Below are 25,217 nucleotides of genomic sequence, written 5' to 3'. Positions count from 1 at the left end.
GACTACAGCCAACTGTTGTTATGTTAGGCCTACTAAGCCTGTCTGCAGTCCCTCCTTCCAATAGTCCTCCACTGACCAGACCAATGCGGTCCGTGTACCCCTGGAACCTATTTTAAATTGCAGAGAGCATCCTTTTTTTAATTGTAGGCGTACTAAGTCTGTCTGCAGTCCATAATTGAAATTGTCCTCCACTGACCAGAGCAATGCTGCCTGTGTACCCCTGTAACCTTTTTTAAACTGCATTGAGCCAAATTTTTTGTTTAAGGCCTACTACCTGTGTCTGTCTGCGCCACTCAATACAGCTGTCCTCCTCTGAAAAAAGCTGAGCGTCAATAGTCTGGTTTTCAGCCTATAGGAATTTGAAAACTGCATTGGGGCTACTACTTCGGTAGGGCCTACTAATGGTGTCTGCCGCTCCAAGGTGTTCTCCAGGTTGCCTCTCCATAGCTTTGATCTTCTAGCTCTCGTTAAGTAGTTGTTGAAACAACACTGCATTAGGCCTACAAGTTGGGTCTGGGTTGTAGAGACGGTGTCTTCCGCTCCAAGGTGTTCTCCAGGTTGCCTCTCCATAGCTTCGATCTTCTAGCTCTCGTTCAGTAGTTGTTGAAACAACACTGCATTAGGCCCACAAGTTGGGTCTGGGTTGTAGAGACGGTGTCTGCCGCTCCAAGGTGTTCTCCAGGTTGCCTCTCCATTGCTTCGATCTTCTAGCTCTCGTTCAGTAGTTGTTGAAACAACACTGCATTAGGCCTACAAGTTTGGTCTGGGTTGTAGAGACGGTGTCTGCCGCTCCAAGGTGTTCTCCAGGTTGCCTCTACATAGCTTTGATCTTCTAGCTCTCGTTCAGTAGTTGTTGAAACAACACTGCATTAGGCCTACAAGTTGGGTCTGGGTTGTAGAGACGGTGTCTGCCGCTCCAAGGTGTTCTCCAGGTTGCCTCTCCATAGCTTCGATCTTCTAGCTCTCGTTCAGTAGTTGTTGAAACAACACTGCATTAGGCCTACAAGTTGGGTCTGGGTTGTAGAGATGGTGTCTTCCACTCCAAGGTGTTCTCCAGGTTGCCTTTCCTGAGCTTCTATCTTCAGGCTCTTGTTAAATAGTTGTTAAATGGAACAACTGCATTTGGCCTACTAGTTGGGTTGGGGCCTACTAACAGTGTCTGCCGCTCCTTGCTGTTCTCCTGGTTTCCTGTCCTGAAATTCCATATTCAGGCTCTCGTTAAGTAGTTGTTAATGTTAGACTGCATTTGGCCTACTAGTTGGGTTGGGGCCTAATATCGGTGTCTGCCGCTCCTTGCTGTTCTCCTCCACTGAACAAAGCTGTGCCGCCTGTTTACTACTGTTGCCAATTTTGAACTGCATTTAGACTACTTACTGATTTGGGCCTACTCTCTGTGTCAGCCTCTCATTACAGTTGTCCTCCACTGCAATGCCCCCTGGTTAGTCCTGTTAGCAATTTTGAACTGCATTTAGCCCACTTTATTCTTTGGGCCTATATCTGTGTTTCCTCCTCATCCTGCCCATTGCCCAGCCAGTGATAGATGAGTCTGCTGGTACATTGACCCATAACTAGTGTTGAGCGATACCGTCCGATACTTGAAAGTATCGGTATCGGATAGTATCGGCCGATACCCGAAAAGTATCGGATATCGCCGATACCGATACCCGATACCAATACAAGTCAATGGGACACCAAGTATCGGAAGGTATCCTGATGGTTTCCAGGGTCTGAAGGAGAGGAAACTCTCCTTCAGGCCCTGGGATCCATATTAATGTGTAAAATAAAGAATTAAAATAAAAAATATTGATATAATTACCTCTCCGGAGGCCCCTGGACATCACCGCTGGTAACCGGCAGCCTTCTTTGCTTAAAATGAGCGCGTTTAGGACTTGAGAATGACGTCGTGGCTTCTGATTGGTCGCGTGCCGCTCATGTGACCGCCACGCGACCAATCAGAAGCCGCGACGTCATTCTCAGGTCCTAAATTCCTAGAATGAGGAGTTTAGGGCTTGAGAATGACGTCGCGGCTTGTGACGTCATGGAAGTCCCTAAACGCGCTCATTTTAAACAAAGAAGGCTGCCGGTTACCAGCGGTGATGTCCAGGGGCCTCCGGAGAGGTGAGTATATCAATATTTTTTATTTTAATTCTTTATTTTACACATTAATATGTATCCGATACCGATTCCCGATACCACAAAAGTACCGGAACTCGGTATCGGAATTCCGATACCGCAAGTATCGGCCGATACCCGATACTTGCGGTATCGGAATGCTCAACACTACCCATAATGCAACATTCCCCGTGCACGCTACACAGCACGATTGTGACCCTGCTGAAAGTCAGGTTCATCTTCCCGCATACCATACCACCTTACACGGGGACAAAGAGGAAGGTGCAGATGAAAGTGCAGGTTCCTTCATCAGGTGGGGAAGGAATACTCGTTGGCGACATCACTGGCACAGGGCCCCTCATAGTACGCAAAAGTGTCGCTGCCGGTGGGAGGCACCCCCGCCGTGCAAACACACCGCCGTACTTTGAGGGGCCCTGTGCCAGTGCCAATGCCAACGAGTGGGCCCCCCCTGCTTGCTCAGGATCACAGCACTTGCAAAGTTGAAATACTTACCTCTCCCTGCTCCACTGCCGTGACGTGGTCCAGATTTCCTGGGCCCACTAAATACTTGAACCAGCCCTACCCCCCACAACTTTAGCCAAATGACCCCCAATTTCCAATGCCTTACTATTATTATAAGGTAAATTAAGATTGACAAGCTTCAGTAACAAGAATGGATGGTTTTTGCCATTAAAATGGGCACTGTACATGTTTTCCTGGCCTCCACTCACTGCCGACTATGCTCCCCCATTGACTTGCATTGGGTTTCGGTCGATCCCCGACTTTTCGCGATAATCAGCCGATTCCACTCGACTCGACTGTTGAGATAGTTGGGTTTCACGAAACCCGACTCGACCCTAAAAAACTAAAAGTCGCTCAACTCTACTCATCACCTGTCCAATACAATCCTAACAGTGAAACATAGTGGTGGCAGCATCATGCTATGGGGGTGTTTTTCAGCTGCAAGGTCAGGGCGACTGGTTGTCATTGAAGGAAACCTGAATACAACCAAGTACAGAGACATCCTGGATGTAAACCTTCAGAACAACTCTGTGACCATTCTTGACTGGCCCAGCCAGAACCCTGAGCTAAACCAATTGAGCATCTCTGGAGAGACCTGAAAATGGCTGTCCACCATCGTTCACCATCCAAAGTGACGGAACTGGAGAGGATCTGCAAGGATGAATGACAGAGGATCCCCAAATCCAGGTGTGAAAAACATGTTGCATTATTCCCAAGAAGACTCATGGCTGTACCAGCTCAAAAGGGTGCTTCTACTCAATACTGGGCAAAGGGTCTGAATATTTATGATCATGTGATATTTCAGTTTTTCTTTTTTAATACATTTGCAAAAAATTCTACATTTCTGTTTTTTTCAGTCAAGATGGGGTGCAGAGTGTACATTAATGAGAAAAAAATGAACTCTTTTGAATTTATCAAATGGCTGCAATGAAACAAAAAGTGAAAAATGTAAAGGGGTATGAATACTTTTCGCACCCACTATACACATTATTATAACAGTAACATTTACGTATGTGTCAGGGCTTTGATCTGTTGCTGTGCTGCAGGATATGTTAGTGCTATATAAGGTCAGTCTCACACGTCCAGAAAATTCCGGTACCGAAAAAATCGGTACCGGAGTTATCCATGTCCGTGTGTCCGTGAGCTCACGTAGGCCATCCGTGTGGCACACGTGCGGCACTCGTGTGCCGCCCGTGTGCCGACTGGGTACCACACGGAGCGTGCAGGAGACAGCGCTGGAGATAAGCGCTGTCCCCTGCATCTGGTGCTGAAGCCGCCATTCATATCTTCTCTCCAGCAGCGTTCGCTGGAAAGAAGATATGAAGAAGATATGAAAAATCCTTTTTTGTTGTTGTTTTTTAGTGTTTTAAATAAAGATCCCTGTCCCCACCCCCCTCCCACCACCTGTGCGCCCGCCCGCTGGTAATAAAATACTCACCCGGCTCCCTCGCAGCGTCCTGTCCTCGCCGCAGCTTCTCCTGAATGAGCGGTCACGTGGTGCCGCCCATTACAGTCATGAATATGCGGCTCCATCCCATCTTTATTACAGGGGTGCATCATTTCGGAATAGAGTGGCATAAAAAAAGAAAACCTGTTCTAGTTTGAGTGGTATAGTAACAATTGAAGGAGTTTAAATTAAAATTCTAATGAAGGATCCTATTTCGGTCCAACATTTAGCCCAACGGTGTGCAGTGCAGCGGTGTTCATACCGTGCAGTAATGAGGCAGTGACCCAGTAAAGTTCAAAGCAAAGGTATTTAATGTTAAAAAAAACACACAAAATGAAAAGCACACGGTATCCTCTGGATTGCAGCCGGGGCTTTTGCGTTTCCGTCCCTTGGCTCTGTGTTACCTCACACAAGCCAGCTGTTGCATAGCCACCTGCTCTGCCGCTTGCAAACAAACACTGACACACCCAACCCTTTACAGCAGGTTTTTTAAATGGAATCTGTGGCCATGAGTCACTTGTAAGACTCGGCTGGAGAGAGCAAACTGCCCCACTACCATCCTGTGGTTTGCTCCAAAAATTAAAGCCCATGCCGAGTTTACTTAAATCTACCTTGAGCAAATAACTTGTTCAAGACCACACTTATTTTTATTCTGCATTACAACCACAGCTATTCCTGTGACAGCAATGCACTCCAGCAGCCTTAATACGCTTCTATGCGCATCCTGGAGATACATAGTGTCCCTCACTTATAATGCCCATCACTGCTTTACAGTTGTTATGCAGAGAAAGGCAAAAAAACTTTCCTCTGAACTTTACCTGAAATATTGTATAGTATAATGCTCAAGGTGAACCTTATAGTTATTTACAGCAAAATTAGCTCATATTATTCCATAATCGAATGATCTATTGGTTTCTCCAGGCAACGAGTCCACCATTTGTCTGCACTAGTGTGTATGAACTTGTCTGATTATATTATTAGTGCATAGTTTACATAATAAACAGTGGTATCTTTTCATTTTATAAAGTGTCATTGAAAAGTAGGTTAAATCTGATGGATTGTTGTAAACAGCATTATTCCTTTGTGTACATCTCGCTTGCCATCATCTATCCTTAAAAGCAGAAAACTGAATTTTAATAATTAATATACTTCACTGTCTAATAAATGAAATGCAGGCAACAAAAAAAGCTTAACCAAAGGCAAAGGACTGTTTGCTCCACAAACATTCTTAATAATTAGAATTGTTATCTTTAGAATTAGACGCAGACATATGTACATATCTCCCCTTCTAACGGGATCATTTGTGTTTTATTATTCACCAATCACCAGCTATACATCTTTTCTCCATGCAACCCAGGGAAATACTTCCAGCATGTAGCCTACTTTCCCTGGCAGGAGGCAAGCCAGGGGCTCCCTATTTGCATTATCATTGTGGACAGTTTGTTTTTTGCAGATTTAACACTGCAATCCTGTTTATATTAACCTTTAGAGTAGAGAGCCTTCATTAATCGCTGGGATTGTTATTAAATCAAAGATGACATCCCATAATCATGAATGAGGTCATGGAAACGAAGTTGGCGTTTTCTATATGATATACAAAGGAAGGGGGGCCGAATGGGTGTAAGTTATGGGTTTCAATTACGGTTTGCAGAAGCTGTTAATTATGCTTCAGTGACTCACATTACAATTTCACTGACATAGCTCAGCTCTCTACTTCTCTTATTCCGTCACTATAGCTTAGGAAAGTGACTGTGGTGAGCCTATAAAAGCAGTAATAACAACGGGAGGACTCCTCTATGTTCTTGTTTCTTCAAATTAGTATTTTTTATCAATACCAGAGCACAGAAAAGTGAAAAGTCTGCTAAAATGGCTGTAGGAAGCCTGATACCTTCCACATGACATATCCAAGAGTTGGACAAATTGCTAGTGCTAGTAATCATCTGAAACACTTGAGCCCTGACTCATGAAGACCAGCGATTTCCATGCCCGTCTTGATGAGGGAGCGTGGAAGAGTCAGATGCTCCTGATTCATTAAGAAGGGCACATCAAACAGCGTGTCTGACGGTGACTGGCGCCTCTGTGCCCTCACCACTTACCTTAACATACTTTAATCCACTTAGTAGTGTTAACTAAGTGCCCTATGTTAGGTACACCACAGTGTAGTACATTATTAATATACTATTACTATTTATTTATGTACCTACTATTAGGTATTTGCTCTTTTTGTTTTTAACCTAGGTTTATCTATTAAATGGCCGCATTGTGAATGTGCCCTTACACATTGCATTTATACCAACATGCGTTTCTGGCTCATTTCTTTGATTTCCTTACCATAAATCCAGTCAAATAATGGAATGCAAGGAACATCACAGTTTGTGCTGAATTGGACAAGCTGTGGTATCACGCTCCAGTGCACCCAGTTTGGCACAGCTGCAAGAAATTGGCTTGAAATTGACAAAGTTGCAACATTTTTGCACAAGGCTGACCTTTTACGCCAGTTTTCTGACATAAAAGCATTGATAAATCGTGATCTTGGTATTATACATGCTCATTGACAATTTGCAATGTATAGTATTCTCGGCGATCATTTCGCAAAAATTGAGGTGCATATATATATACTATGAGTGACCGAGGGTCCTTTTACATAACAGACCAACTTCCTGTAACAAGCGCCAATCCACTATATAGCAAGTGAAGCAGCACTATCTACTTGTAACAATATGCTTTCATGCAATTCTTCTTCATTGCCTCCTCCATCTCATACAGATCCATTACAAGTAACAGATGTCTGGTTACACGGGGGTTTGTCTTTTACTTCTACAGATGCAATCAATGACAACGAGAATTATCATCCATCTTTCAATCTTTGGGCATGTTTACGCTAGGAAATGATTGTGAACACTCATTCGAGAGATTATCTCTCTGCTTTAAAAACCTTTAAAAAGAAAATATCAGTTGCCAACCTGAGCTTTCCTTAATATTTCCGTCCATGCTCCCATGAATGTCATGGCGGTAAGGATGGACATGCCGTTACAAGGTAAGTGCAGAGGGAGTCATCATGCCATTGCTCTGCAGACACAGTGGAGCTAAACAAGAACACATTTCCCAGATACACTGCTGGGCCATAAATGATTCATGCTATAATTTTATTAATAGAACTAGAAATGAGGCTGAAGAGCAGGAGCAAGAAACACCACATATCTGAAGCCTAATGCACGTAAGTAGGGCGGCCATGCTTCTTTATATTTCACTACTGATATGTCACGCGAAATCAATGCCGGGGCACATAGCGACCTTATATGTCAGCCATCCAACCTTGAGTGGTCTTCCTTCATATTGATTGCATCTATTTTTACATTTCGTATCCCAAATGAAGGCAGCTACTTTTATTCCACACCTTTCATGCAGCATGTACAGATTGCTGGGTGTTTAGAAGAAGGAAGGAAGGACCCATTTACTGTCTGTTGACTCCCCCAGCAACATGCATGCATTGTGCAGTAAACAAGGCCTGGACACACCGCCGATTGCAATGGAAATGAAACCACTCCTTGTCCTCCACCCCCCCATAAACAAACAATACCCAGCACCAAGCAGCAGCTGTCACCACCAGAGCAAACTGACAATCAGATGCTTAGAAAGCACAGGCAGAGCACATGGGCTGCTTGCATGGTAAGGGACTTTCATTATTCTCTGTCCTGCCCGGTCCACCCCGGCTTTCTTTCCAACACTGATCTAACCTAGCATGTAGGATTTCCTTTTATATGTCGGTGCAAGACAACACGCCAAAGTTATTAATACAATAATATCCTGAAAAAGTGAAGTATTCGCATTTGTGCACGTCTCGCGAAACAGACGTGTGTTATTTCTGTCTCTGAAGAGCTATTACATCTACATGATAACATCAGCAGTTACAAGGAAACATGAGGAAAGGTCTCTGTAGATAGGGAAGGAGGCTCTGCTTTTCCATTTCTCTCTTTGGCTGGGTGTGTTGCTGAACCTTGAGCATTGTATACATGTGTGTACTGTAAGGAGCCGGGCTGCTGACGTCACCTACAGTAGTGACTGGCGGAGGAGATACAATGTGATGCTGATGATGCCAGTGCATCATTCCAGTAAATGATGATTTCAGGATGCTGAGAGGAGTGCCAAATACACCCAGTCATCCCGTCAGTAGCAGCGCCTAGGAAAGCATCTTTCATGTACAGATTCCTGTTAGTCGTCCTCATGGATTAGACAAGGGGTCTTCCAGTCAGATTACAGTATGAAACAGAGCTGTCCCTCACTGTATGCCTGCTGTAGTGCTCTATGGGATTAGTACATCACATTCTCAGCCCTGACAGAGCCTTTGTTCACTATATTTATAGCTGCTTCTGGTCATTGTTGAGCAAAGGAGATTGCCCTGCCCTCTGGCCCTTTCCTAAGAAGATTTTGGGCAGAAGCTCCTCTCATGTGGCACTAATTGAAATGATTGGTGGAGGGGGTGTTGTGAGCTCACTGTGCCTGACTCAGGCTTATCTGTCAGGGGCTAAGCAAGAGGAGAAAAAAAAGCAAAGCTTTGCCTCATTCCAGCGAGGCTCAGGGCTCCTGGCCATCTGTCCTCAGTTGGAATCAGAAGACACATAGAAGGGCCGCACTCACTGTGACCGAGCTGAAGAAAGAGCATTGTTCAGGAACTCTGGCTGAGCTTTCAGTGGAGGCGAAGGTTGGTGCTGAATATAGTTCTCTTATGTGTTAGTGACATGGGGAATCAGTCTGCTCCAGCAATGTGGATCAGCCTACACTTTCCTATGTGTGCCTTCTGTATGCAGCTATCTAAGTGTATATTTGCATGCTGAGCTACCTAAGTGTATGTATGCAGCCTGAGCTACCTAAGCGTATATCTGCATGCTGGGCTACCTAAGTGTATATCTACGTGTTGGGCTACCTAAGTGTATATCTATGTGTTGGGCTACCTAAGTGTATATCTGCGTGTTGGACTACCTAAGTGTATATCTACGTGTTGGGCTACCTAAGTGTATATCTGCATGCTGGGCTACCTAATTGTATATCTGCGTGTTGGACTACCTAAGTGTATATCTACGTGTTGGGCTACCTAAGTGTATATCTACGTGTTGGGCTACCTAAGTGTATATCTACTTGTTGGGCTACCTAAGTGTATATCTACGTGTTGGGCTACCTAATTGTATATCTGCGTGTTGGACTACCTAAGTGTATATCTACGAGTTGGGCTACCTAAGTGTATATCTGCGTGTTGGGCTACCTAAGTGTATATCTACTTGTTGGGCTACCTAAGTGTATATGTACGTGTTGGGCTACCTAAGTGTATATCCGCATGCTGGGCTACCTATGTGTATATCTATGTGTTGGGCTACCTAAGTGTATATCTACGTGTTGGGCTACCTAAGTGTATATCTACGTGTTGGGCTACCTAAGTGTATATCTACGTGTTGGGCTACCTAAGTGTATATCTACGTGTTGGGCTACCTAAGTGTATATCTATGTGTTGGGCTACCTAAGTGTATATCTGTGTGTTGGGCTACATGTTGGACCACCTAAGTGTATATCTGCATGCTGAACTACCTAAGTGTATATCTGCATGCTGGCCTGCTACAGAAGAGTTGTGTCCTGTATGCGCCGCACTTTTGCTTGTCCTGTATTAGTAGTTTACCTGTTTGCGGGATGTGATATAGAGTGACTACTATACGTATATGAAATGTATATATTGCCCACTGATAGATCACCAGCACATCTTCTAGTTTCTATATGCTGTAAATTACATGTATAAAAGGTAACAGGCCTGTATTTTATGTCCTATGCACCTGCATTACATGCATGGAATAATTGGAATGTCTACATACCATTGATACGAGAAGGCACATTTAGCTTCTGTTATTTTTCCCCATAATGATAAAGATTTAAGTAGTGGGAAGCGTTGCGGGCGAGGCCTGCTTCACAGTGAACTGGTTAATGTACTTTGGTCACTAGTGGTTGCTTGAACAAGTCTGATCGTATTTTTATGAATGGGCCGAATTATCGTTTTTACACAATTTCTTTACTTTTAAGGGAAAACCTTTTAGTTTCATATAATGTTGTTAGCTCTCTGCTTTCATTTCCACAATTTTCTGTGTTTAATATTGGGGCAAAATGTTAACAATTTATATTTACTTATACAATTTCATTAACAATGGAAGTTAATGGACAGTAATGTATAGACGTATATACCACTAAATATTGCCATAGCTGGAGGTCCTATCTTTGTGGCTCACTGTGTATTCAGTGTTTATTCTGTATTCTTTACGGACAGGCTCTTTGATAGTTGTAACAGAGAATTGTGTATATGTGTGCTTTCTAGGATATTGCTATGATTATTAGCATCCTTTTTTATACAAAGTGTAATATTAATATTGTCCGCACGGATAACAATATAAATGATACACAGAAAGATCTTTTTCCTAAGCGGAAATAATATTAATAAATATGAATAATTACAGCATCAGAAAGGTCAGAACACTTTCTAGCATTGGGATTTTCACCTGCACAGCACTGTCTGATACAAAGGTCATAGAGCGATGAACATTCAAGATGAGGTCTTTTGGTACAACTATTACTTGTTAATCAGCTCAACTAGACTCGTAGCTATGAAATATGTAAACTTCTGAACTGAATGTGAAACTGTTGTATGAAACTGTTGATAGGAACCATTCGGAAGGCCTCAAGTATTCATGGGTCACACAGGACAGATCTGGTCACAGATGTGAATTGCCCTAATTGAGAGATGGACATTTGGCGGTTTTGTTTTGCAAATAAGGCTGACATTGTTAACTGGGAGAGCAGCTAATGGGTTCGGATTTTTGCTCTTTCATTTGGAATGAAAGGCCTTCTTGTACAGATATAAGTTTCATTCAAACAATGACATTTCTGTGCCTTTCACAATGTTGCAGGCCTGAAAAGTAAGAATTTTGTACCCTTTCCGCTTAGATGCGGTTATTAGTGGAGAATTTATCACAACTATGTATGGCATTGGAAAATCTTAACGGCCAGCTCTACCCTACCTACTGTATCCTCACCCATCCCTTGTAGATTGTGAGCCCTCGCGGGCAGGGTCCTCTCTCCTCCTGTACCAGTTGTGACTTGTATTGTTCAAGATTATTGTACTTGTTTTAATATGTATACCCCTCCTCACATGTAAAGCGTCATGGAATAAATGGCGCTATAATAATAAATAATAATAATTAAAATAATAATGTATGAAGCATGAAAACCCAAATGCATGCATGACTGTGATAGCACTGCATATATTACCATTCTACACAGATCCAAGGCCGGAAAAGAAATGCATGAAGTTTCCACTAAAGTGGCACATATATATATATATATATATGTTTGTTGCATTTATCAAAAAAACTGAAGGATCCTAATACCAGCAAAGTAAATGAGATTCCTGAAGCCGTTTCTTTCAGCATTTTTGTAGCAGATTTCACCCACACTGAGAGAGGAAAAATAACCAACAAAAATGCATGTTAGAAACTCGTGTATGTTACACAGTGTTTTCCCTGCCAACATGCCAAGATTTTCAGCAGACTTCTCTACTAAAGGTTTTTCTACTGTGACATTTTGCCGAGTGCTGCATACCGCCTTTACTAGGAACACTTTTCATCCTGTAGACACAATGTAAACACCAGCGACGCACAGTGCCATGCTAAATACACTAACGTCATGTGAGCACATACCAATGCTGGGATCAGTAGGATAATTTTGGGTTGCATTGTCAAGGAATGTAAGAGTTCAAGGGCACTGAGAGCATGTCAAATAGAATATCTAAAAGAGAGGCACATCAAAACATGTCATTATTTTCAGACATTTTTTTTAATCATGTTCATTTTTAATTAAAAAAAAACTTTCTCATTTATAAAAGCACAATTACAAGTATAACAAGAGCGGTGAATAAAAGAAAAAAAAAACCACAATATAAATTGTTATGTCTGCTTTTACACGTCAGCATATCTATTCCCATGCACTTATGTCACATTATCACATTACCATTTCTTATATAATGTAAGACAACGTTTATACAGATTTGATAAGTATTTCCATTCCACTTAGTGGAATCTCCACATAGAAAAACAAATAGGTAAAAGTAGAAACAAATGTTGTAAAATGTAAAAATCCCCAGTAACTTACCCTTTACCCCAATCCAGCAGCTTTGTTCTAGCAGCATCTGCCATTCTTTGTTGACAGGCTACCAGCATGTGACCTTTCATTTTATAGAAACTTGTGAGTTAATGAATAGTGTCTGATATAGTATGTTGGGCATCCAGCGCCTTTTCCCCTTCAATATGTACATTCATTAATATGTGTCGATGCTGCAATAGGGTGTATACTATAGTTATAATATGACTCTGCATAACTTATTTTACAGCCTAATTAAATAATTTTTTATTTATGTAAAATCAAGGGATTAACATTACATTTTTACAGTCTTGGAATATGCAGTGTACTGAAATGTTATGAAATGGTGTGTCTTAAGGAACGGGCAATGATTAAGTCTCGCAGTAGGTAGCGTTTTGTGCGTAAAGAGCATTTTTTTATTTGTGCGGTATCTTAGCATTAGCGCAAGAGTATACAGCTGGTCCTAAATGTAGGGGGTCTTCATCAGGTTATAGTGTAATATAGTCCTGTCTATACTGTCATTTGGGTGGTTTATCATGGCCAGATTGACTCCCTTTACTCCACTGGTAAATGCTGAATACCTTTCAAGCCATCTTATGCTTATGGTGCTAAGAGTTTAATATCCATTTTCTTCCGCTAGCACATAGTATAAATTATTTTAGATGCTCAGCAGATTTTTAATCTTTTCTAATGTAAAAACCACTTATAAAATTGTCCTCTTTCAGCAAGACTTGGAGATTTTTTGTTCAGCCGGTTCCAATTTTGGCAAACTATCTGCTGAAGAAAAATGGGTCACATGGGTTTTAGCATTAAGCAGGAAATCCATGGCCGATAGGATTTAACTTAGAAGCAAAGGTTTATTCACTACGTTTAGTTAATGAGGGTTAGGGACAGGATGTGTGTGAATGAACTCAGACATATGAATAATTGTATATTGCGACAGGAAACCCAGTGTTGAGAATCAGCCAGTCTAGAGTAGATGCTACTGAGGTTTTGGAAATGCACACTAGGATATATATAAATATATACAGTACAGACCAAAGGTTTGGAAACACTTTCTCATTTAAAGATTTTTCTTTATTTCATGACTATGAAAATTGTAAATTCACACTGAAGTCATCAAAACTATGAATTAACACATGTGGAATTATATACTTAACAAAAAAGTGTGAAACAACTGAAAATATGTCTTATATTCTAGGTTCTTCAAAGTAGCCATTTTTTACTTTGATGACTGCTTTGCACACTCTTGGCATTCTCTTGATGAGCTTCAATAGGCAGTCACCGGAAATGGTCTTCCAACAATCTTGAAGGAGTTCCCAGAGATGCTTAGCACTTGTTGGCCCTTTTGCCTTCACTCTGTGGTCCAGCTCACCCCAAACCATCTCGATTGGGTTCAGGTCTGGTGAATGTGGAGGCCAGGTCATCTGGCGTAGCACCCCATCACTCTCCTTCTTGGTCAAATAGCCCTTACACAGCCTAGAGATGTTTTTGGGGTTATTGTCCTGTTGAAAAATAAGTGATGGCACAACTAAACGCAAACCGGATGGAATAGCATGCCCCTGCAAGATGCTGTGGTAGCCATGCTGGTTCAGTATGCCTTCAATTTTGAATAAGTCCCCAAGAGTGTCACCAGCAAAGCACCCCCACACCATCACACCTCCTCCGCCATGCTTCACGGTGGGAACCAGGCATGTAGTCCATCCGTTCACCTTTTCTGCGTCACACAAAGACACGGTGGTTGGAACCAAAGATCTAAAATTTGGACTCATCGGACCAAAGCACAGATTTCCACTGGTCTAATGTCCATTCCTTGTGTTCTTTAGCCCAAACAAGTCTCTTCTGCTTGTTGCCTGTCCTTAGCAGTGGTTTCCTAGCAGCTATTTTACCATGAAGGCGTGCTGCACAAAGTCTCCTCTTAACAGTTGTTGTAGAAATGTGTCTGCTGCTAGAACTCTGTGTGGCATTGACCTGGTCTCTAATCTGAGCTGCTGTTAACCTGCGATTCCTAAGGCTGGTGACTTAGATAAACTTATCCTCAGAAGCAGAGGTGACTCTTGGTCTTCCTTTCCTGGGGTGGTCCTCATGTGAGTCAGTTTCTTTGTAGCGCTTGATGGTTTTCGCCACTGCACTTGGGGACACTTTCAAAGTTTTCCCACTTTTTCGGATTGACTGACGTTCATTTCTTAAAGTAATGATAGCCACTCGTTTTTCTTTACTTAGCTGCTTTTTTCTTTCCATAATACACATTTTAACAGTCTATTCAGTAGGACTATCTGCTGTGTATCCACCAGACTTCTGCTCAACACAACTGATGGCCCAACCCCATTTATAAGTAAAGAAATCCCACTTATTAAACCTGTGAATGTACAATTTTCATAGTCATGAAAATACAGAAAAATATATATATATATACAGGGCAATAAAATAGGAGAATATACAATACAACTGCTATTACCCATATGTAGATAAATGCAATGGAAAGGCTGTTAAAGCTCATATTTCTGTGTGTTATTTCTGTGTGTTACTCAGCTGTCCAGGCTCCAGCACCAGGCTTTTCTTCCTTCCTCTGTAGCCAGGTTCCTTCTGTACTTTTCCACTTTTAGTTACTATAGCATTTCAGCAATCACCTCTGATGTAATTTTCCAAAGCTTTTTCAAGGGCAGCGCAGGTTGCTGTTCACATCTGAGTATTCTAGTAGTGGTGCACTTCATACCACATGCTTTCTTAAAATTAAGTCACGCTTCCTACTTTGTTCTGTTCAAGCCAGATGTCTGGATATCTGTTCAGCTGCTCCAGCCCACTATCCAACAAACAGCTACTATTACCAGCTAAATCCTAGCTTTTCATGGTGCTGCCATCATCTATGCTAAATCAAGCTACCTGGTCACAAATTTGTCTTTACTATTCCTAGTGCTTCCATTTCTCAGTTCTGCTGATTTGAGGCACTTAATAAAGAAATTGTGCTGTTCCTGGTGCTGCTGAACCCTCAACTTTGCTTAAGACACTAAATTACAATCTAATTTCTGATATTCTTGGTGTTGTCTATAACCTCAATTCTGCTGAATTAAAGTACCTAATACTAAACATGTCTCTGCCATATCTGTGTACTACTGCACTTCTACAACAGTGCTATTGTTCCTATCTGCTGCATCATTCCTGCACCAAGATACCAGGTTGCTGCAAATGTCTCACTGCTCCTGCTCTGTCCTCACATTTAGCTCTGCAGCATCTAGTGCTTCCAGCTCTGCTTGTCCACTTGCCATCCTGCATATCGAGCTGTACTGGCTTTTTCTGTTCCATGTACCATTCAGCTGCATCATTGCCTCCAGTCCATGCTTCTCATCCTGGCCTATGGCTTAGAACATTTACCTCATCAGGTCAGCCAGTAACATTTGGAGGATTTGCTCATCCTGCTTGTCCACTAAAAAGAATGAATGGTTAAAATATTAAATGAAATGTAATTATAAATGTTATGAACAATGTAGAATAATATAAACCAATGCAAAATATTGTTTACTTACATGTAAAATCCCAACAAATTTCCTTACTGGTAGTTTCAACAGATAACTGTTGATAACTGGCAGTGATTGCTGGCTCCCAGTCACTGCTAGGGCTTGGTGTTTTGGCTTCAGTGATGACATACTATTGACAGTGCACATCACCTCTGTAAGCAGTTACTCATGTCAGCAGCTCCTGCAGGGGTAGACAGCATGAGCTCAGTGATTGGCAACATCATCATGTGCGCTGCTGACGTGTCGTCAAAATACCAAGACCTGAGCAGCATCAAAGAGCTAGAACGTGCTTTGAGTTAGTACCTGCTTTGTTCATTCATTTAGGTATTTTTGAGCACTTGAGGTCTACTTTCATAGTAGCAGAAAACCGCTTTAAGGGTTTAACTTCAATAGTAATGTAATTTAATATAGCTAATATAAATGAGGTACATTATGACTTTCCTTTCAACATAAAATGGAAGGAGAAATGAAGATCAGACATATTGGATTTCAGCATGCTTTATCCTTCTGGGGTAGGACAAGAGTCTGGCATTGGCTTATCTTCCTCTCCACAGTTAAACTGGGAAATAGCTATCCTAGGTGAATGGTCTGTTCAGGCTCTTCCAACATAAGAATAGCATAGTAGATACTACAGGGTAGAAACTTTGTCCAACTCATCACTGATTTGAAAAGATATATACAGTCATGTGTATGCTTTTACATGTGGAATTACCTGTAGTAAATCTAGAATAAACTGTAGGAGAGATCAGCGCAATAGGGTCTCATCCGATGGACACAAATTTCGTTCAGTTCAAATTGCACTAACCTGATAGATCTATTAGTAAGGCATATAGATCTCAATGAGGATTCCAGCTGCAGCAGAGCCACGGGTCCGCAAGAGACCGTATCAGATATGACAAGATAGAGGATTTTGTGGATGTAGTCTGCGCTGCCGATAATGATATAAAGTCAAGGTGTTCAAATAGACAAAAGTAGTTCAACGCGTTTCAAGGTTCAAATGACCTCTTCCTCAGGACATAACCAGCAATAGTCTGTTCACAAGTATTGTGGATAGACTATAGCACTGGCACACATCATAAAATATTAAAGGGAACCTGAAACCCTGAAAATCGCGGGTGAGGTAAGCCCACCGGCATCAGGGGCTTATTTACAGCATTCTGTAATGCTATAGATAAGCCCCCGATGTTACCTGAAAGAGGAGAAAAATACGTTAGATTATACTCACCCAGGGGCGGTCCCGCTGCGGTCCGGTCGAATGGGCATCTCTGGTCCGCTGCGGCGCCTCCCATCTTCATTCCAAGACGTCCTCTTCTGATCTTCAGCCACGGCTCCGGCGCAGGCGTACTTTGTCTGCCCTGTTGAGGGCAAAGCAAAGTACTGCAGTGAGCAGGCGCCGGGCCTCTCTGACCTTTCCGATGGGAGGCGCCGCAGCGGACCAGAGACACCCATCCGACTGGACCGCAGCGGGACCGCCCCTGGGTGAGTATAATCTAACGTCTTTTTCTCCTCTTTCAGGTAACATCGGGGGGCTTATCTACAGCATTCCAGAATGTTGTAGATAAGCCCCTGATGCCGGTGGGCTTACCTCACCCGCGATTTTTGGGGTGACAGGTTCCCTTTAACACAATTGATTGTCACAAGTATAAGTTAACAAAAATCAAGGTACGTCACATATCATCAGTGGCAAAAAAGACAGTAGTAAGGCAAAAGACATAAAAAAAGACTACATCACCTGAGAGCATTAGAAGTCATAAAATGCACCAGGGGGCAAAGACAGCCACACATCCCCAACCCCAACGGCCGTTTCACAATAGCTTCTTCCCGGACAGATGTGGCAGACACTATAGCACTAGCACACATGAGGGAAGACAGATGTGTGGCTGTCTTCCCTCATGTGTGCTAGTGCCATTGTCTGTCCACAATAATTGCCTTTAAATTGGGGCAGCATGGTGGCGCAGTGATTAGCACTGCAGCCTTGCAGCGCTGGAGTCCTGGGCTCTAATCCCACCCAGGACAACATCTGCAAAGAGTTTGTATGCTCTCTCCGTGTTTGCGTGGGTTTCCTCCAGGTACTCCGGTTTTCTCCCACATTCCAAAGACATACTGATAGGGAATTTAGATTGTGAGCCTCATCAGGGACAGTGAAGATAATGTGTGCAAACTGTAAAGCGCTGCGGAATATGTTAGCGCTATATAAAAATAAAGATTATTATTATTTAAATTAGACTTCTTTTTGCACTAAGCATTGTTTGCATTATGCACTTTCTTGAAGTCTGCAGCAGATAAGGAATTTGTCTGTGTGGACAGAACTAGATTCTCTGGCATATATGATAAGATTTTGGGCATTACATTGCTGATTATGAGAACCATAACTTTTGACACATATGATTTTGGGCACTAGACGGCTGTTTATGTTATGAGCTTTACATTGCATAGGAGGCCCAGCCTTTGACCAAAATCCATCCCCCTTTTGGAGGTTTATTCCCACCCTGTTTTTAAATGTCCCTGTGTTTCTATGTATATTTTTAATTATGTGTTAATTAACTGTTATTTAAAAAAAAAAAATCATTGCTGGAATCTCTCTGTATCCTAATGCGGCAAATGATCGTTAGTTAAGATAAGTGTGAGCCGTACCCCAAAATTAGTTCCTCATATTATTGCACAGAAAGAAAAATAGGGTCTCAATAAATTGCAATGCAAAAAATGAAAACATGTTTTACGTGTGCAAAAACCTATTGCTAATTAGTAGCATTATATTTTTACAGCGCTTTAAATTAAGTAATTATTTTTGCTGTATAGTTAACAGTGATAAAAAGTATTTAAAATACAATTAATGTTTTCCTACAATACTTACTTATTTTGCTCATTTATACAGAGCCATTAATTCCACAGCACTTTACAGACATTATCATCACTGTCCCCGATGAGGCTCACAATCTATATTCCCTATCAGTATGTCTTTGAAATGTGAGAGAAAACCGGAGGAAACCCACGCAAACACTTTGCAGATGTTGTCCTTGTTAGGATTTGAACCCTGGACCCCAGCGCTGCAAGGCTGCAGTGCTAACCACTGAGCCACTATGCTGCCCTAATATACAAATGTAATATACATTTTGAGTTTGTAGATGAAAGCTAAAAAGTGTGGTTTCAGATTTGACATGCTATGGACCAATATTCTAGTGATTTTAATGTTATCTGTCCTATCTGTAAATAAAAAAAATAATCTGTTTCAGTCAATCACATGACATCACTTCTGGTCTTCATGACCATTGAGCCTAGTTTCCCAACAGACCTCTCATTGTCACTGAAAGAATAAGACAGGGAAAAATCAGCTTGTATAGCCAGAACAGAAAGAGAACTGCATCTGAAATGTTTCTTAAATTTGGACAAGTAGATATTTTACTAATTGATACTGAGGTTAGACAGCTTATGTTCCACTAATTATTAAGGGCAGATTTGGACGGTTAATTGAGAAGATGAAAAATAAATAGTTGATAGTAGAGATGATTGAATCAATTTGATGAAAATCAAATTCAAGTCAAATTTAATGAAATTCACAGTTCCTGGCAAATTTAAACAACATCCATTTCAATTCATATGAACCCCCCAAGCCCCTCCCCCAAAAAAGAAAAGGACATCACTAGGGATGATCGAATATCATGCAATGTGCAAAGTAGTGGTGAATTGATGGCTAGGGATGATCAAATAGCTTTGGATAAGTGCTTATCCGAACATCTGTAGCGCTTCCCAAATAGCTGCCTCGGGAACCTGGAGACCTGGAGCGCTCCCGGTAATCAGGTGACTGGCTCCCCAGTTGCATGTGTCGCGGCTGTGTGACTCCATTTGAGGAGGAAAGGAGAGGTTGGGAAGGTCAGTGCTTTACCTACCATGAGATGAGCTGAACACCTCACATTAGGAGGCGGTCTGTGCTATCTAATAGTAGGTGGCAACATTCTGCTGCTCCCTTGTAAGGCTGAGATGCAGCAAGCTGTCCAGCAGGCAGTGACCTGTCGCAATAACTCAAGCAGTGGTTTGTCAATCATGGGGCTATGGTGAAGGGAGGCCCGCCAGAGCCAGCTCTTTTTTTTAGCTGGAAGTGTTCCCTCAGATGCATATTCAGTGGTCAAGTATTGTGGATCAGAGAGCCACTGGCTGCCTGTACAGCAATATCTTTATAAACTGCAGGTCTATTAGCGGACAACAGCAGGTGACATCGGCGTACGTATGTATGCGGTACAATGATGTCACTGTCTTGTACCGCCTACACCACACAGTGAAGGACACAGGAGCTGCTCATTGTGGGAGCAGCAATAGGTAAGTGGAATGAATATTTTGCTTTATTATTAAATGTAAACAGAGCCATGATGGGGGACATCATCATACTATGGAGGCCAGAAGGAGGGGCAGCTGTTCAAGATGTCACTTAATTGGTGGCAGCAGATTTTTTATGATAATTAAATGTAAGACGTGCCTTAATTACTTTCTGAGAGTGTTGACTGGGCAGGATCATTACAATTTCTGTTTATCATATTATTAAATGCAGTCCTGCTCCTGCCACCATTACAATCTGCATGGGACATAGACTATTTGATCATGGATGAATATTGCATATCATGTCGATGTCTTACTCAGTGATGTGCAGTAAAAATTCATCCATCATAGTCTTTTATTGTACTTCATGACAGTGGTAAAATTTGTTTGATATAACTTACGTTTATTTGTTCAAAAATCAGAAATTTGGCAAAAATTTTGTAGATTTTGCAATTTTCAAACATTTCATTTTTATGCTCTTAAATCAGTCATGTCACTCGAAATAGTTAATAAGCAACATTTCCCACATGTCTGTATTACATCAGCACAATTTTTTAAAGATAATTTTTTATTAGGAATTTATGAGGGTTAAACGTGGGTTAAACGTTGACCAGCAATTTCTAATTTTCACTTGTAAGTTTTCCTTTAAATGTAATTTTTTTTACTTTCGCAAGTGTAACAGGAGAAAATGGACCATCCAAGTTGTTGTGCAATTTCTCCTGAGCAGGCTAATACTCCATGTATAGGTGAAAACCATTGTTTGGGTACACATGAAGCAGCGCCATTTCACTTTTTGAATGTAAAATTTGCTGGCATAACTAGTTGTGTTATCATGTTACATGTCGTGTTTGGAGAGCCTCTGATGTGCCTAAACAGTGGAGCCCCCCTCAAGTGACACTGTTTAAAAAATTAGACTCCTCAGGAAACTTATCTAGATGTGTATTGAGCACCTTAAAACTCCATGTGTTTCACAGAAGATTAAAACATCAAGCCGTGAAAATAAATAAAATCACATTTTTCGCACAAAAAAATTATTTTTTAGCTCCATATTTTGCATTTTCATAAGGGTAACAGGAGAAATTGCACCATACAATTTGGTGTACAATTTCTCCTGAGTATGCTGATACCCCATATGTGGAGGAAAACAACTGTTTGGGTGCACGGCAGAGCTTGGAAGGGAAGGAGCGCCATTTGACTTTTGAATGCAAAATTTGCTGGAATAATTAGCAGATGTCATGTCATGTTTGGAGAGCCCCTGATGTGCCTAAAAAGTGGAACCCTCCACAAGTGATACTGTTTTGAAAATTAGACCCCTCAAGAAACTTATCTAGAAGTGAATTGAGCACCTTGAAACCCAAGGTGCTTCCCAGAAGATTATAACATTGAGCCGTGAAAATAAAAAAAAAAAAACATTTTTCCCACAAAGATGTGTATTTGAGCACCTTGAATCCCCAGGTGCTTCACAGACGTTTATAACGTTGGGTGACACCATTTTGGAATCTAGACCCCCCAGGGAACTTATCTAAATGTGCATTGAACATCTTGAGCGATTGTATCTCATTATGCTGATGAAAGCGCACAGGGAGCTCCTCGATGTCGCGGTCACTGCTAACACCGATCGTGGACATTGCCCCCGGGTGTCTGCTGCCCCCGGGTGTCCACTGTCACACAGAACTGACACCTGCACTTGATTGCGGCAGCGGTCAGCGTGAGCCTCCGTGATCACAGCGCCATACATGTACTGCGCTTTACAGAAACCCAGCTCCCACAGGACCTCACATGTATAGTGCATGTTGGGAAGGCGTTAAACGACTGTCGACTGGCTACACGATTGCCGATCGGTAGTCATTTAATAGCCTCCTTAGCCAAACCAAGCACAGTTAATATGCGCACAGAGTGATCAGTAATAGATTGCTCTGTGCGCATTGTTCTTGACACCACATTACCAAGACTACATGCTGCTGAGAACAATAATTTTTAATCCATCCTAAAAATAATTTCATCCAATGAACAATGGTGATTGGCAGCCAGTTTACTCTTATCATAATCAATAATCTTGCAGGGTAACTCTACCATAAGAGTATGTGAAGTGTAATTAGTGCATGTCAGTGCAGCTACTGTTTGTTTTAGTAAACAGTGGGGATAGTGAATGGCACATGATGGATGATAACTTCGAATTACAGTTACTATTTTAATAAACTTGGGTGGAAGGAAGTTATGGAGGAATATTGTAAAACTAGAGTAATTATTTTCTTGGGGTAAGATAATGCATCATTACTGCAATGTTTACATATGTTCTTTATTTACTACTGTCTGCTGATATATACTGTATATATATATATCTGTGTGTGTGTATTATTCATTGCTAAATGCTTGTATATGTTGTGTATACAGTTTCTTCATTTCTGATACATATTTGTGAATGTTCATTGATTGCTGTATGCTGGTACATACTTATCTATAATGTTTCTTCATTGGTGATATATATATATATATATATATATATATATATATATATATATATATATATATGTACAGTTTATTTTTTGCAGGAAGCTGGTATAGGAATTCTTCATGCTTCATGCTCATGTTTGTATTTACAGTTTATTCATTGCTGGATGTATTATTTGAACAGGGTGGCTTATGGGGGGTGTTTCAATACTCACATTAGGCAGCAGACAAGCCAATAAAATTGGCCCTTGGGCATGTGCCAGCACCAGTGGCATTGTAATTGATCAGTGATATGGTGTAGCTGGCATTTGTCCTTTTGTATTTGAGTTACAATTATACTTTTTTTCTTCATTCCTAATGCAGTAGAAAGCAGAAGCAAAAGAGCACAATAGTTTTCCCAGGAAAAAAAAAAATCTGAAATCAGTGTCAGCCAGAGATGGTGTGCTCGCTGATCACAAGCGACTGTGCTGAGTTTTTGCATTTATTGTACAATTGATAGTAAATGTGGAGAATTGTTATTTAAAACAAATACAAATAGAAAATTCCTCAAAATTCTAACATTTAACTGTGACTGTATACCTCATAAAGTGTGCGTGTTGCAGACCATTTTTTAATTTTGCAAATCTATTTTACTAATCAAATTTTACATCTGTACACGATACACTAATACAGTGCCTTTTTGCAGGTGCTGGTATTTTAGTTGTGCATTTACATAGTATTTCCTACTTTGTCAGTTTTGCTGAGGGGATGATGTTTTTAGAAAATGTAGAAAAATAAAAATAATTTAGGCATTTAACATGTCTACTTTTGCACACTTCAAGTGTCCAGTTCAAGTGTACACATCGCGCCTATACTGCGGCCTGCTGCTAAATTTTGTTTTTTGTACATATACCTACCAAGCATTTCTTAGTACATCCTTTACTGCAAGGGCTGAATAATTGAGGTTGAAGAGATTATCAAAGTCAATTACAGTGGCAAAAGAAAAAGTGACAATGGAAAATTGCAATGAAAAGAGTAGTGTAAAAGAAACAATGATAAGAATATGAGCACTGCTAGCAGCAGCAGAAGTACCACCTCCACCACTGCCACCAGCCACCTGGGCAGTAGTACTACCAAATCAAGGTCACAATTTGCCTCCTTTGATTATTGCAAGCTTATTAGTGGGGAAGAAGTGGGTGGAGACTGTTATGGAATAAATGGAACATCAGTCGTCTCACTCACAGCAGGACGATTCTACCTCTACTAAGCAACACCATCAGTTTGAGTCTATGTTCTGCACATAACCATCTATCTAATCACAAATAGATAAGATGGATGTATTTTTTTTAATTCTGAAAATTATGAAGTATGTTAGTGCTGTTGGTCACTATACAGTTACCATACATTTATATGGAAAGGTCACTATGACATTACTACAGCTGTGTTTGAATTAAAGAAACTAAAAGGGTCCTGGGAGCTCTGTGAGTGTTATACACATCTTTCTAGAGCAATTAGTGTTAGGGCTAGCGGAATGCACCGAGTAAATATAGATGTTTATTATTATTGGTGCGTTTGCAGCCCGGGGTCCACCATGCAGGAGGAACCTGCTGCTAGTGAATGGTGGCACTATTTGGCGGTATAGGCTAGTTCTGTTACTTCACAGAGTAGCCGTGAAAGGAAAGCACTGTGCCCTGTTAGACTCACAGGAGCACAAGCTAACTGCCGAACTGATAGCAGTCAGTGGTCATGCAAACACACAATCTCCTCACCGGAGGTGCCGGTATTCTAGGGCCTTATTTCAGCTGGGTCCCTGAATACAATCACACAATCTCCTCACCGGAGGTGCCGGTATTCTGGGGGCTTATTTCAGCCGGGTCCCTGAATATAATCACACATAACCACACTGGCGCAAAGCACATAACTTGGATTGATACTAGCGCATGGCCGTGCATTCATGCAAACCTTTTATAGCTGTAGCAAGTACAGGACCTTCCCAGAAGGACCAATGGGTGGCTGCCTCAGAAGTTGAGCACCTTCAGGACCTTCCTAGAGGACCAATGGGATTAGCTGCAGTATCTAAGCATGTGACCCTTGATCTCCAACGATAGATATCACCCTGGGCATGCTCAGAAGGGGAAAAGCAGGACTTAGTCCCAAAAACGTCTGCTCGCCGCTGCCCAGTACTGGCTACAATGGCAGAAGCTGGAAAGGCAGCAGCAACTCTTTGCACAGAGTCAAACTGAGCGAGACGCTGGGACCGACGTCTCCGCCGAGCAGACTCCACTGTGGCAGGAGAAAAATGGGAGACCACAGCGGAGATGGCCCAAGATTCCCCCTGTGCAGAGGCGGGAACTTGACCCCTAAAAATTAGAGTACATGTGATTCAATATTTATCAGGAAAAAAATTGCCAAATAGGAGATGATGACGGAGAAGAGATGAGTTTTATCTGAGCCCAATCTAGGTTTTCCTGGGGCAAAAATTCAGTTTGACACTCTCTCCTATAACCAATTTAAGCTGTTTGAGTAAGTCCTCATATAACCACTCATATGCTGTTTGTACACTTACAGTTGCATGCCCACTAGCTTCTCTCCATAACTCTATCAATGTTAAGTGAAAAACTACAGCCACTGCTTCACTGACAGAAGCAGGAAAAGAACTTACCTGGCACGTGACTGTAAGTATGAAAGTCGAAAATTGCTGATGATCTCTA

General features: G+C 41.6%; 1 protein-coding gene across 7 annotated transcripts in view; it reads left to right on the top strand.

Annotated features, from left to right (window-relative positions):
• The window catches only part of LOC138642361 (poly(rC)-binding protein 3-like), a 1,684,203-nt gene that overhangs the window by 1,355,002 nt on the left and 303,984 nt on the right, over window positions 1–25,217 (top strand). The window contains exon 1 of one of the 7 annotated variants that reach the window (XM_069730483.1): window positions 8,200–8,783. The exons of 5 other annotated variants lie outside the window; for them this stretch is intronic. The gene's annotated coding sequence lies outside the window, so the exon portion shown is untranslated. Of the gene's footprint in view, window positions 1–8,199; window positions 8,784–25,217 lie in introns of those variants that run through there. One more of the 7 variants, XM_069730479.1, reaches the window with a different exon arrangement.

The sequence above is a fragment of the Ranitomeya imitator genome, chromosome 6 (assembly GCF_032444005.1).
Source record: "Ranitomeya imitator isolate aRanImi1 chromosome 6, aRanImi1.pri, whole genome shotgun sequence".
NCBI lineage: Eukaryota > Metazoa > Chordata > Amphibia > Anura > Dendrobatidae > Ranitomeya > Ranitomeya imitator.
Note: the sequence above shows the minus strand (reverse complement) of the source record. Positions and strands in the feature narration are given on the sequence as shown.